Below are 19,990 nucleotides of genomic sequence, written 5' to 3'. Positions count from 1 at the left end.
AAATACTTCTTGATCATGCTATAGGAGTCCTCACCTAGTAGGAGCTTTTGGGTGTATTGTCCTTAGTTAGGTAGATAGTTCAGACCACCACTTAGGGCGACCTCTTTGATAGTTCTTTTTAGTTTGGCCGTGTTGGAGCAGTCGGTTAGCGACTAGCTTCGGACCTTTTGTCAAATTATGCTAGGCCTACTCCTTGTGGATTTCATGCCTTGGTTTTGTCAGGGGTAGGGTGAGCATTGTGATGTGTTTTAATATGTATCTATTTTGTATCAGCTTGATGCTTCCTTTGGTTGTTTTGTGCAGACCTGTTGTGAGATTCGACGGGCTGAGTCGCCCTATCCCGTGGTTGCCAATGAGACTGGAGTTTTGAGCCCAGAATGTGCCTAAATTTGCCAAAAAATCTAGAATTTAGGGGAAAAATCTTCAACATTGAAGGCGACGGCTGTAGCTAGGACGATTTTAAGCACCAAGTGAAAGACAACTTTCAAAAGGCGCCCGAGTGACACTTTGGATTTTTGATAATTTTTTCGACTGCCGTGCGGGATGCTGGGAGCTGCCAGTCAGTGCGGGACCTCAAGACGGACGCGTAGATTTTTTCAGAGGTCAAATCAGAGTCCGACGTGAAAGTTGCCAGAAATTGACCAAATTTGAAAAGGTAGACATTGAGAGATCAAAGGGGGGTGCCCTTTGGGGCCTTAACCCCCCCATTTCTTTTGGAGGCGTGGTGGAAGCATGTCATCGCCCTTATCAGCCGCGTGAACCCCCCCCCCCCCCCCCCCCCCCCCCCCCCCTCCACAAATCGATGAGATGGCTTCAATAGAAGCCATACAACAGATCATAGCAAGCAAATCAACAATTTTTCCTGATCCTATCGCTGCCCTTCGTGCGAGATATGGCTGACCGAATGGAGAGATCATAATCTAGTCTTTCTCTCTCCTCCCTCTCTCTCCTCTCTATGGGCTGTTCATGCGCACTATCTTGAAAAGGAGATTAAAGGAAAAGATGATGGAGATGATGAAGATTGATGTGCAGCATTGGATTGAGAGAAATGGAGGCTCTGTCCACTGGTCACACAGTCATTTAATGCATCTTGGGTTTCGAAAAAACACGGTATGACTATTTTTATGAAGGAAATGAATGTTTTTTTGGTATTTTATGATGGAAATGATGTTTTTATTTGATGAAAGTTTGTTTGAGTGCTGGTTGCATCATTATTAATTGGTGTTTATCAAAAAATTCTGATTTTGCAATGATTTACATACGCTATTTAAATTCTCGCAAAACCTGAAATGCGGTTTTTAAGCGGTAAAATGATAGTTTTGTCATTTCGGGTGGGTGAAATGTGTTCCCATGGGGGAAAAATGAAAAGTAAATTGAATGTTAGTACGTGAAGTGATTGGAACAAGAAAAATTAGAAAATAGTATATTTTATTGACCAATAAATCAAGAAAATGGGAAAAATAGAAATACGCCTCACAAAAATAAGGAAAAATATAATGAGTATTTGTGGATGTATGGTAGTGGCAGAGCATGGGGTTTAGCCTCAGTTTGCCCTATCACTTTGTCAAAGTTTGTGATTTACCACTTTTCATATATCAAAACATGACAAAATGAACCTCTACACCTATGCAACGAAAGCAATACCTAAACGTAGGGGGTGGGATGTTTGAATGGTGCGATTTGTATGCTGATTGTTGCTGATTTTTTGATGCATATCATGATATAGAGCTTGTTGTATTTTAATTAAGAGGATAGTAGCACGAGTGTTGTCTCGGTGCTATCCTTACATCGCCACAACGAGTTACTAAATGAGCATTGGAAAGCCTGGTTGTGCACAACACGTTTCTGATTGAAAATTATGTTTGAGCACTTTAGGATCATCCACTTTTGCATGTGCATGTCAACCATGGTATCAGAATACAAAGGACTGGATGCATAGCACCTGTTTTTGATGACGATGACCCACGCTTGAGTGTGGAAAGGCAACCTAAGCCGTAGGATATATGTTCATTTCTTGGGGAATTATTTGGAAATGAAACATGGTATCTCCTGGAATACTTTCAAAATGAAAGAGTGGAGTTTGTTCATTTGTTCTATATGTTGAGCAACGCATCAAGGGGCCAATCCCTGCGATGTAGGAGAGCTGCAGTGGGGCCGGGGTGATTCCACCGAGAGGTTGCCTCCCATGTAAGTGATTATCGTGGCATTTATTGCTAATGTGTATGGGTTCTCCCTCAGTGGAGTTTATAGAAAGGGAAACATTGGACTAGAAAACTATAAACGCATAGACTAGGCTTTAGGACGGTTCGTCCTTTAGTAGCAGATAGACGCTCTTGGCCCGCGAGGCCGTGTTGGTGTGTTTGTCTGTTATGAGCATGAGGTCCGGCTAGTACCATAGCCAATGTCGGCCCATTTGAGGTCCCTTCATGATCCTTGAGGTGTTGGCTCTCAAATGCTACTACATGATGCTCTTGGTTAAGCACACCTCCAATGCAATCCCCAGAAGCATCGCAGTGAACTTCAAAAGGTTTTTGAAGATCCAAAACTATGAGAACTGGTTCTTGAGTCACAAGAAACTTAATTCTTTCAAAGGCTTGTAGTTGCCTTGATCCCCAGCGAAAAGGCATTCTCTTCTTAGTAAGGTCATGTAGAGGAGATGCAACATACACAAAATCTCGTATGAACCTCCTGTAGTATGAACATAGGCCCATGAAACTTCTAACTTCATGTACATAAGTAGGTGCAGGCCATTTAATAATGGCTTGAATCTTCTCAGGATCCATTCTCACCAAATTGTGAGAAACAATATGGCCCAAGGAATGAATTTCCAAAAGGAAGAATTCACTCTTCTTAGCATTGACTTGTAGTCTATGCTGCGAAGCTCTTGAAAAACAGTAGATAGATGTTTTCTATGCTTTTCTTCAGACCGTAAAAATATTAGAATGTCATCAAAGAAGACACATGTGAACTTTGAGTGAGGTCTAAAAATTCTCTCCATCCTTCGATTGAATGTGGTAGGTGCATTAGTTAAACCAAATGGCATGACTAGAAACTCGTATAGTCCAAATGTTGTACGAAAAGCTGTCTTATGAACATCTTCAGGTGCTATCTGTAACAGGTGATAGCTGCTCTTGAGATCAATGTGACTAAAAATACTAGCCCCTTGCAAGTTATCCAAGATATCATCTATCCTTGGGATAGGAAAACGATTCTTGATTGTGATCTTATTCAAAGATCTGTAGTCTATGCAGATATGGAAAGAACCATCTTTATTTTGAACAAGTAAGATTGGAGAGAAATATGGAGAAGACCCTTTTTCCAACAGTTCATTTACTTGTTTTAGGATCTCCTCTTGTTGCTGACTTGCACTTGCTCGGTAAGGTGGTTGGTTAGGTGGTGAACTGCTTGGGATAAGATCAATTGTGTGATCTTCTGGGTGCTTAGGAGGTAACTCTCCTGGGAGTGAATCACTAAAACAATCTTCATATTGTTTAGCAAAACAATATCTAGCTTGATCAATCAAAGACTCGGGGTTCTTTTAAAGTCTAAAACTTAGAAGCATTAGTTGGTATTGTGTGTTCATTAGAGGTATCAAGTGCCCTTGAATCATTAGCTTCTTTTGACTCTCTCACAAAAATCATGTACGCAAAAATAGCTTTCTTCATTTCTTTAGAAATACTAACATGACTAACCATTGGCATAGGCCAATCTCCAGCATCAACAATGCATACTATGTTCCGACCCTTGAATTGAAACGCAAGGGTCTTCTTAACAAAATCGAGAAGAGGTATAATCTTATAATGCCAAGGCATGCCTAAGATAACATCATAGTTACCGATGGGTGCACGTAGGGAAGATTCTTGGTCATGGTAATCCCCAATTCTAAGATTCAACTTCCCTTGGATAGGAGTAGAATTGGTTGTAAGTCCTTCAAATGCCGAACTTGATCCAATTGGTGTTCCCAATCAATTCGGTGGAATTTGTAGCCTTTCAATAGTATCCGTTGACACAAAATTATATGTGGAACCTGGATTAGAGAGTATCAAAACTTGTTGATTGTTGAGGGCCCCCCAACCCTTTAAGGGTTGTCTTTTCTTCTCATTTGAATGAGTGCTAGCTTGCACATCTGGAATAGAATTTGAGGATGTCGGAGGAGGATCTTTAACCACTTTTGCTTCCTTCCTTTTGTGAGGACAATCAGGCTTCATATGCCCTAACTCACCACAAAGAAAGCACCTTCTTTCCTCTTTGTACTTTTGTATCTCAGAGGGTGAGAGATACTTTTGCTTCTTCTTGTTACCCTCTAGCTTTGAATATTGGTCATGGGTAAAGGTAGGTCTTCTTTAATTATTCCTATCTCTTAGTTGATCATAGAGGTGCTCTTGTCTAGCTCTATAAGAACTCATCTCCAACTTTTGAGATGTACCAGGTGTATGCAAACTTTCAGCTATGATGGTAGACTCCATCATGCAAGATAAGGTTTCATGTGGATACACCTTCATGGTTCTGTGTAAATGAGGGAGCAGGCCAACTTCAAACTTCTTTTTCTTCTCTTCATCGCTGATCTCCATGAAAGGAGTAACCTTGAGAAGAGTAGACCAAAACTTGTCCACATAACTAGTGACATTCTTATGCTCTTTCTGGCCTAGCCAATCACACTCCTTGACATCATTCTCAAAATCAGGAGGCAATAATTGAGCTTAAAACTTCCTCTTGAACTTTTCCCAAGTCATAGGTTTCCTTCCCTCCAAAATGAGAGTCAACCACCAATTGCTAGCGGTGTCTTACAAGTGCACGCCTACATGTCTTAGCTTGGACTTTTCTGAGAAATTACCATCAGAAAAAGCAACTTCAAATCACCTGACAAAGGCTAACGCCTTAGCAAGATCTCTCTTACCGGAGTAAGAGTCAAACATTATGTCCTTATCGCCAGACTTGAAAGTCTTAGTCTTCTTAAGCTTGCTGCTCTTATGGTCCCTCTTTGTCCGTTTGCGGATTGTACGAGACTTAGAACCAAGAAAGTAGGAACTAGAGGTTGATGATGAGGAGGAGAAACTTGAGTAATCAGGGGAGTAGCTAGTTGCTAAGGAAGATAACTCCATCCTTATCCGCCTCACTTGAGATGAGGTCTTTTTACTCTTCTTGACCCGAGAGTCCTTCTTCCTTCTAGGAAGCTTCTCAACAATTGGATGCTTTGCACCTCACCATCAATTGGTGCAATGGTGTTTCTTCCAGTATCACCATCTTTTGGAGGATTCGGTCATTCATAAGTAGCTTCTACCCTTTCCCTTAAGTTGTCAATCAATTGACATACTTCAGGAATTTCCAACAAGCTATGATACTCTGTCAATTGAGCCTGTAATTGCTCACTTGTAGGCACTTCATTAGTTGCCATCTTTACCTTCTTCTTGCAAGGATCACCTTTACTTTGAGAAAAGCAAAGAGACCTGCTCTCATACCATTGTTATAAGATCCGAGATATATGCTCAAATTTCTTATATACTTAAAATATATATGGCAAATATTATGCTAGCACAGAGGGAGAATAGATGAGAGAAAAGAATGATGTAGAGAGAGAGAGAGAGAAAGAGAGAGAGGTAGAGAAATTGGCAACACACTAGGCACTGAAAGATGGGCTAGTCCCCCCCCCCCCCCCCCCCCATGAAGTTATATTATTGACAAGGAGCAAGCTCCTCCATTACACATAAGCCAGTTCTTACTTGTAGATTTTGGAACAAGATCACGGTTCCTTGCATGGTATACAAGCGGCTAACACTTGCACAACTTGGAAGTTGGCACCTTTTCATCCTTCTTGAGTCTCCTTCTCTCCTACACAATATGTGTAGGGCTCTCCTCTTAGCGCTTGATTTTAGCAGAGCTTTTGCAGCACTTGCACCTTCTCTTCTCCTCTTGGAACTTCATTTCAGTAGAGCTTCTGCAGCACTTGATTTCAGTAGAGCTTCCGTAGCACTTGCACCTTCTCTTCTCCTCTTGGATGCATGCAAAGTGATGCTTCCTTTACCTCTCTCACGCTCAAGGAGAGCCTCCTCTTTTATAGTCTTTCAAGAGATTCTCTTCTTGGAGAGAGACTTGAGTTGATCTTCATGCAAGATGTGGTTGTTTCAAGACCTACTCTGGAGCACTAATTTTGAGATATCTCTTTGTGCATTGTTCGGATGAAAAAATGTCCCAACATGAAAGTTGTAGATCTTGTTGTTTCCGATAACCTTTAGAGGCCCATTTTTAGAGATCATCTTTCTATTGTGAGATATTTTAAAAATGGATTCACCATGTCCTTTTTAAAAAGAATAGCTTCTCAAACAGTACTCTTAACTTGTGGTCCATGCAACGACCTTAAGGAGAGTTCATTAAATTACATTGGGCCTCAACCTTAAGATTAACTTTCACACAAAAGATTGTGTCTTTTTATACCTTAGAAAGAGAAAATCACTTCTCTCCTCAATTCCAGAGGATCATGTCTCTTGTCTTTCTTAGTGAGAGAATTACCTCTCTTGTCTTTCTTAATGAAAGAAAATACCTTAAACCTTGACTTGTAAGGGAGAGGATGAACCCAAATGAACGTAATGCTCATTACACACAAGTAAATAAGTAAACGTTCCCAGGCGTCCCTAGATGCACACATAAATACATATACACAATGCTAATGCATTTCCTCTTCTTAGAACTTAATCCATCTTCATTTATGTATAACTCCTTGGTTCTTGTGTACACTCTTACACTTGGCAGACACTTCTTTTCCCCTTCATAACTTGTACTACCTGTACCAGATATCCCCATCACAGTGCTTTGATCACCCCATTAAGTGATGCACTAGGAATATTGGTCTCTAAATGGTCTCATGGCCATGCTAGATCATCATCAACACTTAAAGAAAAGTGAGTCATTAATTTATTGACATAATTCTTTAAAAAAAAAGAGAATGTGTAATAAGCAATCAATTTAGTGACACCATGAGGGTTATTTAATGTGTGTAGGAGCCCGTCGCCTGGCTAGAGCCAATGTCGGGCCCATTTTTGGTTCCAACAAGGCCTCTTTTACATTGATATTAGAGCAATAGCTTTGATCATGTCTATGGTCAATGTTAACCAAGGATTCAGTTTTAGAGACTAGGACATAGAATTGCAGTTAGATTTTAGTCACATAGGCTTATTTAATTTCTATAACCATGTCTAAATAGGGTCTTCTACAACAAACCATGATCATTTTGGTGGTTTCTAACAAGATTCTTGAAGAAATGGTGGTCTTCTTGATGTTACAGCACATTGTCATTAAATTGATGCCATTTTTGGAGGTCTTCTTATCAAAAGAGGTAGGGACTAGAGTTACAAATAACTAAAGAGCCTTTTCTTTTGAGGAGTTACGGTTTCACTTTTTCTTTCTCACAGGGATGAAACTTCCATGGAGATTCCTTCAATTTAATCATCTTTTTTTGGCATGATCTTCCTTCTTTGATGGCATAGTTTCATTCCTCTCATCTCCAAAAGAGTCAGAGGAACACCACATTGGTCAACATTGGAGCAGCTTGCTGTAGTGGGAGCTCACCCTCAACCACCAAGACCCACGGACCGCTTATTTCTTCAAGCATTTCAAGCGAGCTCTAATGGCTATCTCTCACCTGGCCGACGCGCCGTCGATCCTATGAGTGTAGTGAGCTTACCTTGATGCAGATACGAGTTGCCTCCCCTCTCACAGACCTCGGTAGCTCCACGATCCTAGATGCGAGCTCAAGCATCCTCAAGCCTCCTCCATCCCCAAGCTCCATCCTCCATAGCCGCACATGCGAGAAGAGAGAAGAGAAGAGAAGAAGAGAAGAGGAGATGGTGAAGAGCTTCACCCTCTTGATCCCTCACTCTCACACACTCACTCCCTCACACTCTCACACTCCCTCTCTCAAGAGCATACACAAGCAAGAAGATGAGGAGAAGAGAAGAAGAAGAGAGCTCTTGTTAGCCACACATCAAAGAATGAGCTTCCATTCACTTTTTGAACTTTATATATACAAACCCTAAAAACCCCATGGGCATGTTGAGATATCGAGCTCCACTCGTGATATGCCAGGGTGACCGTTGTGCATTTATGTCACCGACGTGTCAGTTTCCAAATGCGGTTGGTACACCACCCATGAATAATAGCTACATGACAGCTATCCTTATCTACTCTAGTTCGTGGCTCAATTAGCATGCCACCTTAGTTAGTTGAGTTTGGTTTGAGACCCATATATAGGGTTCTTCTATTTCTTTGTATTAGAGTTCTTTTGGCTTACACAACTAAGAAGAGGAAAACTGTTTTCAGCCTCCACCCTTGTGTGTATTCCCCCATTGTGCAAGCAAGAAAGCTACAAGTGAGACTCCTTCCTTCTCTCCCACAATCTTGACATGGTATCAGAGCCTTGTTCGTGGTAAGGAGCTCAAGGAAGCAAGCTAAGCTCGCAGCGTTCTGGTAAGAGGAGCAGTGTTGCTTTCATTTTTTCTGTTTTGGGAGCAGATCTCTGCAGAGGCAGCACAACTGGAAATTGCAAGAGTGCAGTGTCTCAGGTTGAGACGCCCTTCGCACTGAAGCAAGAGGGCAGTATGTGCTGCAGGCAAGGGCTTTAGCAAAATGTTTTTTTGATTTGAGGCCATTTCGGGGCCTGTTTTGGAGGCGAAAGTTTTTTGCACGCACTCAGGAAAAGGCCCAATTTTATGCTGTGTAGCCACTGTTCTATAGGTTGGTGAAAAGTTACTGTAGAAATTGCATCGTATGCCTGTGCGCAGAGACATTGGGAGTTACAGAATCATCCTTGTTGCTTGTTGATGCAAAATCGTCACTAGGAAGTGACTGTGTGGTCAAATACCACTTTCGTTAGTTTTACATATTTGCCTTTGTGAGGCTGAAGCTGTGTTCTTTGCAGTGACAGAATTTTTTGCAGTGTTCTGTAATGGCGTCTAATTCTCTCTCAGAGATTGTCACTGAAAAGCTTGACAAGAACAACTTCCAAGCATGGAAGTTTAGACTGACAAATTTCCTTATGGGAAAAGGATATTGGGAATTTGTTGCAGGAAATGAAGAAGAACCAGTTCTTCCTGATATTCCCAATCAACAGCAAATGCAGGCATTTAAAGCATGGCATGAGAGAGCCAGGAAAGTTGTGTATTGGCTGTCTATCAACATTTCAAACTCTATGATTGTGCATATTCAGGATGCAAGTACGCCAAAGGAGGCATGGGATACTTTGTCAAAAATGTATAGCACAAATATGCAAGCCAAGAAAATGCAGCTCAAGCAAGAGTTGCATAATGTGCAAAGAGAAAATATGAGCATCAATGACTACCACATGAAGGTGAAGAAGATTGCAGATGCACTTGCTTCCATTGGGTCACCAGTGGAAGATGATGATTTAGTTTCAGTGACCTTGAATGGTCTAGGAAAGGATTATGCACAGTTCCGAACATCCATTTCCGTCCGTGAAATATTTCCTGATTTTGAGGAGTTGATTGCTCTTCTAATTTCTGAGGAGCAAAGAAATGGTGGTGCATCTTCTTCAGGAGGAACTTCAAAAGAAGCTATCTTCTACTCAAATGCTGGAAGAGGTAGAGGCAAAGGTAGAGGAGGCCCATTTGGAGGCCGTGGTAGAAATTAGAATATGCAGCAAACTCAAGAAAACCAGTCCTATGGAGGAGGACGTGGTAACTCTAGAGGCAGGGGGAGCCAAAGAGGTCGTGGTGGATGGCAAAGAGGCCAAAATGCAAACAGCAATGTTGAATGCTACTATTGTGGTAAAATGGGTCATATGGCTAAAGACTGCTATAAAAAGCAGAATGACATCATGAATGGGAAATTGCAACAAGGAAATTATGCATCTTTAGTAGACAGGGTGATAACAGAAATGAGCATTTGTTTATGGTGCAGCACATGAACAATTCTGTGACAAGTGCAGAAGAAAGCAACGATGTGTGGTATGTTGACTCAGGTGCATCAAACCACATGACAGGTCATGCAGAATGGATGGAGGATACAAGGAAAATGGAAAAACCAGGATTTGTGGAGACTGGTGATGATACTGCACATCCTATTGTGCAGATTGGAAAAATTCCTTTGTCTATGCAGGATGGGAAAAAGAAATACCTGTCCGATGTATTTCATGTCCCGAATATCACCAAGAATCTGGTTTCTGTTGGTCAAATGGTTGAGTAGGGCTTGCAGGTCAGATTTAATCATCATGGATGCTTTGTTGAGGATATGAAAAATAAAGGTCGCTTGATAGCAAAAGGAAAGAAGAAGGGTAGAATGTTTACGTTGGATACAGACATGCCTGAATTGAGTGCAGCAATGTTTGCACATGGGACCAGTGTAGTTGCAGATATTGATATCTGGCATAAACACATTGGTCATGTTAATGTACAGCGACTTAAATCAATGAAGGCCCAAAATATTGTTGCAGGATTGCCTAAATTCAAGGTTGTAGAAATGCATAAGGTATGTGAAGCCTGTCAGTTTGGAAAACAGGCAAGGAAACCATTTCCTAGACATGTTCAAGAGAGTAAGAAGCCATTGGAATTAATCCACTCTGATGTGTGGACTACTAAAGCTGCATCTCTTGGAGGCTGTCATTATTTTGTCACTTTTATTGATAACTATAGCAGAAAAGTTTGAGTGTATTTTATGAAAAAGAAAAGTGAAGTTTTTGGGCATTTCAAAACTCTTAAAGCTATGGTTGAAAAAGAAACAGGCTTGCAAATAAAATGCCTAAGGTCAGATGGAGGGGGAGAGTACCTCTCAAATGAGTTTGCAAGGTTCCTGTAAGAGCATGGCATAAAGCAGCAATATTCATGCAGTCATACCCCACAGCAAAATGGAATTGCAGAAAGGAAAAACAGGCATATTGAAGAGGTATCTCGTGCCATGCTCAACGAAAAAGACTTGCCAGATTTTTACTGGGCTGAGGCAGTTGCTACAGCAGTCTACATAATGAACAGGACTCCCACTGCAGCAATACATGGGATGACTCCAGAGGAGAGGTATACTGGTAGGAAACCGGATATTTCTCATTTGAAAAATTTTGGTTGCATTGCCTATGTTCATGTGCCAGATGAGTTGAGATCCAAGTTGGATCCAGAAGCTGAGAAGTGCATCTTTATTGGTTACTCTCTACAGTAGAAAGGGTATAGATGCTATAACCCTTCTACTCGTAAGTTTACAGTGAGTAGAGATGTTGTTTTTGATGAGATGAGTAGCTGGTATAAACCAGTAAATGTGATTGATGATGTAGATGCACAAAATGGTAATGCTGCACAGAATTCACAGCAGCAGTCACAAAATATTAGTGGACCTGGAGCGTCCTCTAGCAGTGGTTCACATTCTTTGCCATGGACAGGCAGATTGAGATCAGGAGAATCTTCTCAAAGAAATGTAGATAGTGGTATGCAGGTATCACGAAAAGGAAAAGAGAAGGTAGATCAGCCCATGTTTGATGTGAATGCAGGTTACTCTTATGTGGATGGTGAATCCAGTGGCTCAGAACAAAGCATTGATGATGAGTTGGGTATTCCTTCTATTGTTACACCCGGAGTAAGAAAGACCAGGGATGTTTTGAGAGCACCTGGGAGTGAACCTACTTTGCGCAGGTCTACCAGAGCTAGGTATCCTGTGGATAGGCTGAAATATGATGGATTTACAGCCATTCACTATGCCTATATGGTCAAAATGATACATGAACCATAACCCACTTCTTTTGAGCAAGCCATGGGAAAAGAAAAATGGGAGAAAGCCATGGATGAAGAAATGGATGCCTTGGAAGTAAATGTTACATGGGAATTGGTATCTTTGCCTAAAGGTAATAATGCAATTGGCTGTAAGTGGGTTTATAAGGTGAAGCACAATGCAGATGGTTCTGTGAACAGATACAAGGCAAGATTAGTAGTCAAGGGGTATGCACAAACATATGTCATTGACTATGAAGAGACATTCAATCCGGTTGCAAGGATGGCAACCGTAAGAGCAGTCATTGCTATGGCTGCATCAAAGGAATGGTCTTTACATCAGATGGATGTAAAGAATGCATTCTTGCACGGTGATTTGCAAGAAGAGGTCTATATGGAGCAGCCACCAGGTTATGTGCATGCTGTTCATCCTGAGTTTGTTTGCAGGTTGAAGAAAGCATTGTATGGCTTGAAGCAAGCACCTAGAGCATGGTCTGACAAGATAGGACAATATCTTGTCAGTATTGGCTTTCAGATTTCCAAGGCAGACTTCTCACTTTATGTGAGAAAAACAGAGAAATGTATTATTCTACTTGTCATTTATGTTGATGATTTGATTATGACAGGTGACAGTGATGAAGATATCCTTCATGTGAAAATGCTATTGAAGCAGAAGTTTGAGATGAAGGATTTGGGAGAGCTGTGTTATTTCTTGGGCATTGAGGTGATTAGATCACCAAGTGGGATACAGCTCTTGCAGAGGCAGTATGGATTGGACATGCTGTCCAAATATGGGATGACAGGCTGTAAGCCTATTTCAGTTCCTTTGGAGCAGAATGTGAAGCTGAGCGCAGATGCAGGGGAGCTTCTGGAAGACCCTACTATGTACAGACGCATAGTAGGAAGCTTGATTTATATGACTATTACCAGGCCAGATTTGAGCTATGCTGTTGGACTGGTAAGTCAGTTTATGCAGGCTCCAAGGAAACCGCATTTGGATGCAGCTAGACGCATACTCAGGTATGTGAAGTCCACATTGCAGTATGGACTATTTCATGAGACTGGGGTTCAGATACAGTTGTATGGATACACTGATGCTGATTGGGCTGGTAGCATTTCTGATAGACAATCTACTAGTGGATATGTGTTCTCTTTTGGGAGTGCTGCAGTCACTTGGAGCAGCAAGAAACAACCTACAGTTGCCTTATCCAGCACAGAGGTTGAGTACAGGGGCGCAGCAATGGCTGCATGTGAGGTAGCTTGGTTGCATAAGCTACTTTATGATATGCATCAGCCTACAGATGGGCCAGTTGTCATTTATTGTGATAACATGAGTAGTATACACTTGGCAAATAACCCAATCTATCATGCTAGAACAAAGCACATTGAGGTGCATTATCACTATGTGTGGGAGAGGGTTTTACTAGGTCTTATTGATCTAGTTTATGTCAGCACAGAGGATCATGTAGCTGACATATTCACGAAGGCATTGGGCGCAGAGAAGCTGCACAAGTTCAGAGACCTGCTTGGTGTGCAGGAATTGGGATTGAGCTCGAGGGAGAGTGTTGAGATATCGAGCTCCACTCGTGATATGCCAGGGTGACCGTTGTGCATTTGTGTCACCGACGTGTTAGTTTGCATATGCGGTTGGTACACTGCCCATGAATAATAGCTACATGACATCTATCCTTATCTACTCTAGTTAGTGGCTCAGTTAGCATGCCACCTTAGTTAGTTGAGTTTGGTTTGAGACCCATATATAGGGTTCTTCTATTTCTTTGTATTAGAGTTCTTTTGGCTTACACAACTAAGAAGAGGAAAACTGTTTTCAGCCTCCACCCTTGTGTATATTCCCCCATTATGCAAGCAAGAAAGCTACAAGTGAGACTCCTTCCTTCTCTCCCACAATCTTGACAGGGCGCCCATCCCTTTTTACATGACCGGCCATTGTGGCAAGGTTCTTTTTCCATTTCCCTCTTCTAGCCTTATGCCTCTAGCCTACACCCGTCTAATATTTTACAGTTGGCACAGGAGGGAGCCTAGCACTCTTTTGCAAGAGTTTTTCAAGTTTTTTGAGGTGCATTTCATTTAAAATTGCACTTTTTGCCCCAGCTTAGCTTTGGAGGTTGCCTGCGTGTCTTTGCTCTTTTTCCATGTTTTTTTTTTTGCTTTTTTCTTCCTTTTTCTACCATCTCGACTTGGGGTTAACATTACCCCCTCCTAGACGGGTGTCAGTCCCATGGCACTTTTGTGTTGTTGTAGGTTGGCAGGCAATTGGCCAAGTGGTGTAAAGGTGAGGGCCACTTGGAGACTCAGGTGCTTGTGGAAGCTGTGAAATGATTTTTTTCGAAGAAGCCAAATGGGTATTGCGTGGTTGATGGGGGCCTTCGAAGTTGGTGGTTTGTTGCTTTTTGTGATACCTGAAAGGAGAAGGTGCGGTGTTATTCCTAAGGGGAGTGCCTACCTCATTGTGTTAGTGCATTGTGCTTGTGCTAGTCGAATGGGGAGGTGGGTCTAACCACAGGCAAGCCTGGGTGATGTCCCACACTTGAGGACCCCATTTGTGCCAAGGGAGGTGCGGTGCAAGTGGCTTAGGGTGACAGTGTTGAGATATCGAGCTCCACTCATGATATGCCAGGGTGACCATTGTGCATTTATGTCACCGACTTGTTAGCTACAGATGCGGTTGGTACACTGCCCATGAATAATAGCTAGATGACAGCTATCCTTATCTACTCTAGTTCGTGGCTTAGTTAGTATGCCACCTTAGTTAGTTGAGTTTGGTTTGAGACCCATGTATAGGGTTCCTCTATTTCTCTGTACTAGAGTTCTTTTGGCTTACACAACTAAGAAGAGGAAAACTGTTTTCAGCCTCCACCTTTTTGTGTATTCCCCCATTGTGCAAGCAGGAAAGCTATAAGTGAGACTCCTTCCTTCTCTCCCATAATCTTGACATGGTATCAGAGCCTTGTTCGTGGTAAGGAGCTCAAGAAAGCAAACCAAGTTCGCAGTGTTCTGGTAAGAGGACCAGTGTTGCTTTCATTTTTATGTTTTGGGAGCAAGTCTCTGCACAGGTAACACAGCCGGAAAGTCCAAGAGTGCATTGTCTCAGATTGAGACGCCCTTCGTGGTGAAGCAAGAGGGTAGTATATGCTGTGGGAGAGCGCTTTAGCCATTGGTTCCTCTGTTTTTTTGATTTGAGGCCATTTCTGGGCCTGTTTTGGAGGCGGAAGTTTTCTGCACGCACTCAGTAAAAGGCCCTGTTTTATGTTGTGCGACCATTGTTCTACAAGTTAGTGAAAAGTTACTGTAGAAATTACATCGTATGCATGTGAGTTACAGAATCATCCTTGTTGCCTGTTGATGCAGAATCGTCACCAGGAAGTGACTGTGTGGTCAAATACCACTTTCGTCAGTTTTGCAGATTTTCCCTTGTGAGGCTGAAGCTGTGTTCTTTGCAGTGACAAAATTTTTTGCAGTGTTCTGTAATGGTGTCTGATTCTCTTTCACAGATTGTCATTGAAAAGCTTGACAAGAACAACTTCCAAGCATGGAAGTTCAGAATGACGAATTTCCTTATGGGAAAAGGATATTGCGAATTCGTTGCAGGAAATGAAGAAAAACCAGTTCTTCTTGATGTTCCCAATCAACAGCAAATGCAAGCATTTAAATCATGGCATGAGAGAGCCAGAAAAGTTATGTACTGGCTGTCTATTAGCATTTCAGACTCTATGATTGTGCATATTCAGGATGCAAGTACGCCAAAGGAGGCATGGGATACTCTGTCAAAAATGTATAGCACAAATACTCAAGCCAGAAAAATGCAGCTCAAGCAAGAGTTGCACTATGTGCAAAGAGAAAGTATGAGCATCAATGACTACCACATGAAGGTGAAGAAGATTGCAGATGCACTTGCTTCCATTGGCTTGCCAGTGGAAGATGATGATTTAGTTTCTGTGACCTTGAATGGTCTAGGAAAGGATTATGCACAGTTCCGAACATCCATTTCCGTCCGTGAAAGATTTCTTGATTTTGAAGAGTTGATTGCTCTTCTAATTTCTGAGGAGTAGAGAAATGGTGGTGCGTCTTCTTCAGGAGGAACTTCAAAAGAAGCTGTCTTCTACTCAAATGCTGGAAGAGGTAGAGGCAGAGGTAGAGGAGGCCAATCTCGAGGCCATGGCAGAAATCAGAATATGCAGCAAACTCAAGAAAACCAGTCCTATGGAGGAGGATGTGGTAACTCTAGAGGCAGGGGGAGCCAAAGAGGTCGTGGTGGATGGCAAAGAGGCCAAAATGCAAACAACAATGTTGAATGCTACTACTGTGGTAAAATGGGTCATATGGCTAAAGACTGCTATAAAAAGCAGAATGACATCATGAATGGAAAATTGCAACAAGGGAATTATGCATCTTCTAGTAGACAGGGTGATGACAGAAATGAGCATTTGTTTATGATGCAGCACATGACCAATTCTGTGACAAGTGCAGAAGAAAGCAACGATGCGTGGTATGTTGACTCAGGTGCATCAAATCACATGACAGGTCATGTAGAATGGATGTAGGATGCAAGGAAAATGGAAAAACTAGGATTTGTGGAGACTGGTGATGATACTGCACATCCTATTGTGTAGATTGGAAAAATTCCTTTGTCTATACAGGATGGGAAAAAGAAATACCTGTCGGATGTATTTCATGTCCCGAATATCACCAAGAACCTGGTTTCTGTCGGTCAAATGGTTGAGCAGGGCTTGCAGGTCAGATTTAATTCTCATGGATGCTTTGTTGAGGATATGAAAAATAAAGGTTGCTTGATAGCAAAAGGAAAGAAGAAGGGCATAATGTTTACGTTGGATGCAGACATGCCTGAATTGAGTGCAGCAATGTTTGCACATGGGACCGGTGTAGTTGCAGATATTGATATTTGGCATAAACGCATTGGTCATGTTAATGTACAATGACTTAAATAAATGCAAGCCCAAAACATCATGCAAACTGGTATGGAGGGTGTGTCATTAGACTTGCTGATTGTTTTGATGGCTTGCTCATACGCCCCATGATCTGAGAATGGCAGGTCGATTGTAGCAAGGACGTGCATCCAATCCTGCTCGTCCTCTGGGCATGGGATATACTTGATCAAGGGCCCATAGGACTTCTTGACCTAGGTGTTACCCTTGAGCATAGCAGAGATGGCACTTAAGTCGATTGGTGAGGTCTTCCAAGTGTCCATCTCTATTCTCATGGCATCGTTCTATTGCCAAGGAAGATTAAGCAGTTACCCCAACTTGGATGACTCTAGCGTTGCGCATCCAGGGTCGGCCTAATAGGACATCGTAGTCCACTCCCTTCATGACTATAAAGTCCACAGAGAATTGGACACCTGCGATCTTCATTGGCCAATTCTTAAGCACCCTAAATGGCTTGACTCTCATACCATTTGCTAATGTGACATTAAACGTAGCAGTTTCGACAGGCGGGTTTCCCCAAGTCTGAAGCACCGCATGGCTAAGCACACTAACCCCAGCTCCCGTGCCCACAATTCCCTTTCTTGTTGTACCACCTAGGGCTAGAACCGGTAAGACCGCATGCATCTCGGAACCTTCCCAGAAGGCATTGACGTGTAAGGATTTAGGCATAGAGTGCAGCGTCAAACTCGGTATTTGCATCTCTGCATCATGGTCATGAGGGTCTGCCGTGACCTAATCTCGTGACCCTTCAATCCACTACTTAAGATCTTGCCATAGGGTGGGATGCTGCCTAAGAAGATCTCCCATGCTAAGTGTTACAGGGGTAGTCACCAACGTGGTCAGTGGGTGCTCGGGCTAACCTGGATTTTCCTGGCCAATGGCCGTGATGACTGATCTGTGGTCCTGTAGCATCAAGGCTTGGCCTTAGCGGCATTGCTTGTGGTGCAGTTGCTTCTCTCAACTTTGGTTGGGGAGGTGAGATTGGTGTGCTCATGCTGCAGAGATCATCGATCTTGTCCTCTATGATGGGCTCAGCGTCTTTTAGATGCTCTTGAGCCTCCTTCACCCATTCCTTCACTTTTTCTATGGCCTCTAATTGTGGCTTTAGATGCGGGTATTCCCCTACCTTAGCACTTCCCTTTTCGTCCGTCTTAGGGGATGAAGTCTCTACCTCTACGTCAGAGACCTTCTTTCCAGCAGGTAGAGTTGTAGCACTCTCCGTTTTTAGTGCGATTTTAGCTTCCGACCTCTTCTTCTTCCGCCTGCGACTTCTCTTTCCTATCAAAGCTGCGTCAAGGTTGCTAGGTCCTGGCAGTGATATGCCGGCTTGCTTTGTCTGGGCACGGGTCATGACCTGCAATGGGATAGGTGTAGCCTCCCCATTGAGATTCTCGACACCAAACAGCCCTAATGGGACAGATGGTACATTGGCTGAGCTAGAAGACGGCTTTCTCTTTGGGCAATCGACGAAGAGATGAGTGATTCCGCACTCAGCACACCTTTGGACAGCCTTGTCTTTGTTTTGCTGCTCCCTTTTAGGGTAGCGTGATGAGGCATGACTGGAGTGATCACAAGTCCAACAGGTGATTGGATCCTGCGTCTGCCCCTAGGCCTCTACCTCGTCCTCTTGCTAACGCCATCACCGACACGGGGCGATAATCCATGAGGACAGCGTTGCCCTCATCGTCATGCGAGACGTAAGGGCACATGTAAGTTTCTTCCTCATTTGGTTCTTCCATGTAGTGGACTAGAGCATCGCTCGGTGGATGGGTCACGTAAGGACCAGGTGGTCTTGGTATGCCAGTAAGGTTTATGTCCATCCTAGGAATAGCTGGCTTAATGTTGTTAGGCGCAGGAAGGGCCAATGGGGCTACCCTTCCGAAGAATGGTTGCGGCTTGTTTGCTAGGTAAGGCTGGTCGTAGGGTTGCAAGCACGGAAGTCTTCTTGGTAATCTACAATTTGTGACATCATGACCAAACCTACCACAGTTAGCACAAGGTCTTGACCTAGGGTCTTGACACTCGACTGGCAAGTGGTTTCCGCCACAGTACACGCATTGGACGTGTGGGCACGTTGGTCGTCTCAACATGTCTTGCAACTTGGCTAACTCCATCTTTACATCAGCCAAGTCTTGATTAGTCTCGGTGGCCTTCCCCTTATCTTGAGATGATGGGACTGATCACTCACTAGAGGCTGACGCTCTCTCTGAGCTTTGCAAGTTAGTCTCTTCTAGGTTCGAGCTCCTGGAGCTCTACTCTTTCAGCTGATCATCGACTCTGATGGCTTCCTCAAACACTCTAGCTAGCGTGTCTCGCTGCAAGCTTGAATTGCCTACCAAAGCCTTATATAACTCCTCATCTCGAATTCCACTGATGAATACAGTCAAAACTGCTCTTTCAGTCGGTTGCTCGCCCATGGGGATTCTCTTGAAGAGACTCCTCACATGGGTTACATAGTCGTGAATGTCCTCCTTCTCTTTCTGCTTGACGTTCATCAAGCGTACTAGCAGATTATTGGAGTATCCAGGCTTAGCAAATCTCTTAATGAAGAGATCCTTGAGGCCACTGAAGTTGGCTTGTTCTGCGGCATCTAGGCTTGTATACCAAGTCCTTCCCTCGTCACCTAAGCAAAGCCCAAACGCTTGAGAGCGTTGAGTCAGGTCATTGAGGCCGTTGGCATCGCAGACTTGCTCGAACTACTCTACAAAGCTGTATGGATCATCGTGGGGTTGGTATTTGTCGAGTTGCTTGGCAACAATAGGGATTTTAGACTGGTTCTTTGAGCCTTAGTTTGCTCCTAATCCTGCGAATAGTGATGTCGCTAGTGCCGCAGCACTTTGTTCTGTTGTCGTGTTATCTAGCAGTCGCTTCATGAGAAGCTCGCTTAACATCAAGTCTCCTTCTAGGGCTCTCTCGTGATCTGTTCGGTTTCTTCCTGCTAAGTTCAGCACTCGCTGTACCTCAGGCAACTTCATGCTTTTCCTTTGGCTCCTCGCTTCCTGGTCCCTATTGTATTCGACTATGCTTTGCAAAGCCTTGTGGGCCAGTTTTCTCTCTTCCTCTAGGTCTGCGATGATAGCATCTGTCATCTTGTCGTGGTGCTCGTACCGGGCATGTGCATCATAGCTGCTGACCAACTATTACTGAATAGCCTCCGGGAAGACGTTCAAGTTGAGTTCCTCATTAGATCCATGGTGGTCTAAGCCTCCTTTTGCCATAGTCATGTTGTCGTGCTCCACCAAGCTGTCGATCAGGTTAAGTAGATTTGTCAAATCCACGTCATTCACGCCACCTGCTTGGTCCTACTTCGCACATTGATGGTTTGTC

The sequence above is a fragment of the Lygodium microphyllum genome, chromosome 1 (genome assembly GCF_053477565.2).
Source record: "Lygodium microphyllum isolate KBCC chromosome 1, Lygodium_microphyllum_v1.1.10, whole genome shotgun sequence".
NCBI classification, from domain to species: domain Eukaryota; kingdom Viridiplantae; phylum Streptophyta; class Polypodiopsida; order Schizaeales; family Lygodiaceae; genus Lygodium; species Lygodium microphyllum.
The sequence above is the reverse complement of the archived record's forward strand: the minus strand, read 5'-3'. Positions refer to the sequence as shown.